Source organism: Pimephales promelas, chromosome 21 (genome assembly GCF_988280905.1).
Source record: "Pimephales promelas chromosome 21, fPimPro1.hap1.1, whole genome shotgun sequence".
NCBI lineage: Eukaryota > Metazoa > Chordata > Actinopteri > Cypriniformes > Leuciscidae > Pimephales > Pimephales promelas.
The window spans coordinates 10,456,333-10,462,332 of record NC_142789.1 but is presented as its reverse complement, the minus strand read 5'-3'; the positions used below and the strand labels follow the sequence as shown (position 1 = coordinate 10,462,332).

Here is a 6,000-nt window from a genome sequence, read left to right as displayed (position 1 = left end):
TGATTAAAAAGTGGGTAATTCGTAAGAATTCATACGACCTCACTCGTACGATTTTGCTAAATCGTACATATTTTACGAATTGGCCAATTGGTATGAATTCGTACGAATGACCTGACCCTTACCCCGCCCCTAAACCTAGCCATCACGTGGGTTTAGACAAATCGTACGAATTCGTACGAGTGAGGCCGTACGAATTTGTACGAATTAGCCACTTTTTAATCATTCGTCGAATTCGTACGAATTGGTCGTGAGATAGCGTAGGACAGCTATAATTTAAATGCATTGTGCAAAAATAATTTAGCAATTAAAAAATGCATAAATAAGACAATGTACTACTTACCTTTAACAATATAGCTACCAAAGAGATTGTAAAATGCTTTAGTTCATCTTATCCTGCCTAATCATTCCCTGGTATTTTGTTTTCATACTCTAGAGGGCGCTGTGAGCCACTGGATTCAGTAGCAGCGCTGATTCTCACAGCTCTCGCCGGGTGCAGTGGCGCGCGCCTGTAGTCCAAGCTACTGGGAGGCTGAGGCTGGTGGATTGCTTGAGCTCAGGGGTTCTGGACTGCAGTGGACTATGTCGATCGGGTGTCCGTGCTAAGTTCGGTATCGATATGGTGCTTCTGGGGGAGCCCGGGACCACCAGGTCGCCTAATGCCTAGTTCACACTACATGATTTTAAAATGTCGGGCTGAACTGTGCAGTTCACACTATATGACTTGCTCTCAGTGAAATCATGAGTGTTCAAGTTGTTTAAGCCTAGTTCACACTACGTGATTTTAAGCCCGATTTAAGCCCGATTTGCAAATCGTTGAGTCGCCGACAAGTCAGGGTGTTATCGCGTGCAAATCGCGGGCGATTAGCGGACGATTAACGCTCGCCAATCAGTTAGTGTGAAAGAGCCAACAACGCATCAAAGACAGCTCGCAGACAGGTCACCGAGCTCAGAAAAATATCTAGCATGCTAGATATCTCGCGCAGTCGCACGACTCAATCTCAGTGATGTCATGAGTACAGCCAATCATAGCAACGCATGGGTTGAGGACACCAGAGGTAAATCTTACTTTTTCTTTTTTGCATTTTTTTTTTCTCAGAGCAGATCGTCGAGCAAACAGTGTGCAGCACTAGTTTCTGTCTGAAGTCCATATTCGCGTGTTGTGTTCTTCTCTGCAGTTTCGCGTCATTTCTGGTTCGTTTTATTGCGTGGTTTTTCATTACAAAACATGGTTTCTAGACCAGATAGAATCGTGTTGTTGTCAACTCGTTATTTGTTTGATTATTTTCAGGATTTAGACCGTATTATAGTACTGAAACAGCTCTCATTGAGTCACAAATGATATGCTCTTATCATCCGATCGTTGTATCTCTATGTAGTGCGTTGTTAACTCGTGTAGTGAGTTACCTCCTGTTGTGGATCAATCACGTTGTGTTGTGTGGTGTGAACAGCTAAAGCCTAGTTCACACTACATGATTTTAAAATGTCGGGCTGAACTGTGCAGTTCACACTACATGACTTGCTCTCAGTGAAATCATGAGTGTTCAAGTTGTTTAGCTGTTCACACCACACAACACAACGTGATTGATCCACAACAGGAGGTAACTCACTACACGAGTTAACAACGCACTACATAGATACAACCACGATCGGATGATAAGAGCATATCATTTGTGACTCAATGAGAGCTGTTTCAGTACTATAATACGGTCTAAATCCTGAAAATAATCAAACAAATAACGAGTTGACAACAACACGATTCTATCTGGTCTAGAAACCATGTTTTGTAACGAAAAACCACGCAATAAAACGAACCAGAAATGACGCGAAACTGCAGAGAAGAACACAACACGCGAATATGGACGTCAGACAGAAACTAGTGCTGCACACTGTTTGCTCGACGATCTGCTCTGAGAAAAAAAAAATGCAAAAAAGAAAAAGTAAGATTTACCTGGTGTCCTCAACCCATGCGTTGCTATGATTGGCTGTACTCATGACATCACTGAGATTGAGTCGCGCGACTGCTCGAGATATCTAGCATGCTAGATATTTTTCTGAGCTCTGTGACCTGTCTGCGAGCTGTCTGCGAGCTGTCTTTGATGCGTTGTTGGCTCTTTCACACTAACTGATTGGCGAGCGTTAATCGTCCGCTAATCGCCCGCGATTTGCACGCGATAACACCCTGACTTGTCGGCGACTCAACGATTTGCAAATCGGGCTTAAATCGGGCTTAAAATCACGTAGTGTGAACTAGGCTTTAGACGACAGATGCAGAGCGACTGAGATATCTGATCTGATGAGAGCAATCTGACGAGAGAGTGTTAAAATTGAACTGATATAGTTCTTAAACTGTTCAAAGCTCATACAAACGGGATAGATCTGAGAAGTGAGATAGTGGATGACCTTTTATGATTGTCAATCGGGCACTTCAGAGTTTACCTTTGCTCGTGTGGTTGTGTCAGACCGCATGGTGTATTAAGTGTTCACTGCGGACGCCATTTTGTCTGTGCGTGCCTGTGGAAAAAAAAGAGAGAAAGTGAATGGACAGGCCAGGTTTTTTTTCTTCTGTGAATTGTTCTGTCAAGATGGATTTCCCCAATTGATGGCGAGCCACCCACTTTGATTCTGAAGGTATCACGAACTTAGAGGAGAGGACGGTTTTCCGTCTCATTATTCCGTTTCACCTGCTCGGATAAGTAAGAGTACACATTTTCAGAGACTGATATTTTTTTTCTTCCTTGGGACTGAAACAGTAACTCTGTTTACACAATTGTGACCATATAAAATTGATCAACATTCCAATTGATATTTATTGGAAGCAGTGGTTAAAGTCCCCGTGAAATCAAAATTGAACCTATTTACTTTGTTAGCGCATATTGCTAGTCTTGTGGTGAACAATTAATCCGTGCAAGTAAATATATATTAAAAAAATGTTTTACCTTGGTAATCTTTAATCAAAATCTGAAAAGTTACTTCCGGTCTGGAACGGTTGATGACGTAGGTTTCACAGTTTGGGTGGGGAAACGCTTAACCACTCCCCTCAAACCGTAAGTTTGCTATGAGCGAGAGATGGAGAGGAGGAGCGCTAGAGTAAAACCCTGCCCTCTGTTCAATATTCCGTTTCACTTGGAAATACGTCACAGCACGGGAGAAAAATCGTTTGCAACTTCCGGTTCACGGGGACTTTAATGTGTTAGGCCACTGATGATTGTTTTGTTTTTGTTTCTTCTTTTTCATTTGTGATCATTTGGATACAGTGAGTACAATTGTGATTATTGATATGCAAAAAGTTATTTAGAGGGTGCACCCAGGTAGTATATAAGGTTTTTTGTATATATTTATTTCCCCTGTTATTTTGTATTGTTATTTTGTGATTGAGAACAAAAAAAAAGAAAATACTAAAGAGAAAAGATCACAAAGTACAAAAAGTAAAGTTAAATTCTAAGGTTCAACCTACCTTCTGTCTCTGCCTGTTTCTCTCAGCATCACCACCACCCCCGTTTCGTACCAAGCAGTCTTCTGATTTTATTTGTCTGGTCCATTAGTGAGTTAATACCCGCTACAAATGCATGGGCATCTGTGTGTGAATAAGAGGAGGAATACAGTTTACTGTAGAAATCATATATTTCCTTAGAAATCTCATCAGGATCTGTGCATTCTTGCATTCAAAATATGCAGAGCCCCTTTCACCCTCCTCTATCCACTTTGCCCATGATCTTATATACGCACCTTTGGCTTTATCAACATAGATGTTGTCTAGAGAAGATTGTAGGAGAATAAGTCTTTGTTTGTCATTTTCATTTAAGGAAGGCCTAATACAAATACTATTTATTTCTTTAATAATTTCCAATTTTTTTTTTTTACTATTCCTGCTTAATAATTTACCCGAAGATATAGAGACTTGACGCACTTTATATTTTAAATATTCCCATTTTTCTATATAAGTTGCAAAATTTGAATCTCCAGTTATATTATTAATTGTGGCAATAATTTCTTGACAGAAGGTTTCACAGTTCAGAAGATTTGAGTTCAATTTCCAGTACCCTTTTGTCCTTTGATATGTGTTTGCAGATTTAATAACAAGTTTAACCATACAGTGGTCAGTTAAAGGCGCAGCAGAAACCATAGCTTGACTCGAGACAAGATCCAACTTCAGAAATTAGCCAAAAATCTAATCTAGATTTTGCTGAGCCATCAGGTTTGAACCAAGTGAAGACTTGGATACAAGGGTTTTTAGTCCGCCATGCATCTATCAAATTAAACACACTTCAAAAGTTAAGCAATATGGGATTGTAATGATGTCTTGTATATTTTGAAGGAGACCTATCAAGCCAATCATCTATTACCATATTAAAATCACCTCCAAAAATAAAGTTTTCAGTAGGATATCTTTGACCTAAATCCTTTACAACTTTAATAACTTCATCAAACAATGTTTTGTTTTGGTTTTGATTATTAAATCCATATATATTCCCCAAAATAACAAAACTATCCTCCATTCCAAAAACACATATTATCCAACGACCGCAACTGTCCCTAACAGAGGCTAATATCTTCCCAGGAAAATTATTTAAAAGTATTGCAACGCCTGCCAACTGTGGAAGTAGTTCTATTAAACTAAAAAGTGGTACTTCTCCCAGATTTTTCCTTGATCGTGGTGTTCGACAGGGATGTCCAGTGTATCCTTATTTACTTTTAATTGCAGTACAATTTCTTAATTTGCATATCAAAAGGAGCAACCTAAAAGGCATAACTGTTGGAACTACAAATTTAATCATTAGCCAGTTAGCTGATGACACAGCGCTGTTTTTAGAAGATTCTTCTCAAATCCCTATAGCCCTAAATATCCTTCAGTCATTTTCTAAAGCCTCCGGTCTAAGTCTGAATACAGATAAATGTGAATTATTTCCCCAAAAAATGTTATCGTTTCCGCAATAAACGGCATAGCTGTTAAAAGCTCTGTTAAATATCTTGGTATAGAAATAACTAAAGATAAAAATAGATGTGCAACAAATTTTACTCTGATTATTGATAAAACAAAGAAAAAACTGAACTGTTGGCTTCAAAGAGATCTGTCTATTAACGGAAGAATTTTGCTCACTAAGGCTTTCACATCTCTCTTATGTCCAATCTCTGTATGTTGATAAGACCACAGTTAAAGTGACTGATAGAGTTCTGACAGATTTCGTCTGGAAAAATAAAATCCACTATATGAAGAAATCGGTGATTCTAAACTATAACAAAGGTGGATTAAATTTCATTGATTTTAACTCTTTAAATTATACTTTCAAAATAAATTGGCTTAATCGGTATTTGAAAAATCAAGACTCCATCTGGAATATCTTCCCACAACAAGTGTTTTCACATATTGGGGGGTTGAATTTTTTACTGATGTGCATATATCAAAAATTCCCATCAAACTTTCAAATTTCCATCAACAGGTACTTTTGGCATGGGCTTTAATATATAAACATACCCCCCCCCCCCCCCCCATAATTGTTCTTATTGAGAATAATCAATATATTTTATATAAAAATAGATCTTTATTTTATGATAATTGGTTTAGTAACGGTTTATTTTTAGTTCGTCAGCTTTTTAACAATCAAGGCTTCTTAATGACATACACAGAGTTCCTTTCATAATACAATTTACCAGTTACTCACAGAGAATTTGCTATAGTTATGGGAGCTATACCAACAGGGATCTGTATCCTCTTTAAAAATTGTCCTTACTCTCCTACAATAATTAATACTCCTCCTGAGCCAGATAAAACTCCAATTGGTAAAATTTGTTTTTCAGGAAAAAAAGATAGAAATAATAAAGTTAGATCCTTTTCTTGTAGATATAGTTTCTGTTTCTCCTGTAATTTCATACTGGAGTAGATTATTTAAAAATTTTAATTGGGAAAAGATCTGGTCCTTACCACAAAAATATTTTTTAACAAATATAGTAAAAGAAGTATCCTTCAAAATAATAAATAAATTGTACCCTGCTAAATATTTC

The 6,000-nt window shown here is 37.9% G+C and overlaps 1 pseudogene; it reads left to right on the top strand.

The window, feature by feature from the left end:
- The first annotated feature begins 485 nt into the window (after nt 1-485).
- Nucleotides 486-766, top strand: LOC148970139 (signal recognition particle RNA; annotated as a pseudogene).
- Nucleotides 767-6,000: the final 5,234 nt, after the last annotated feature.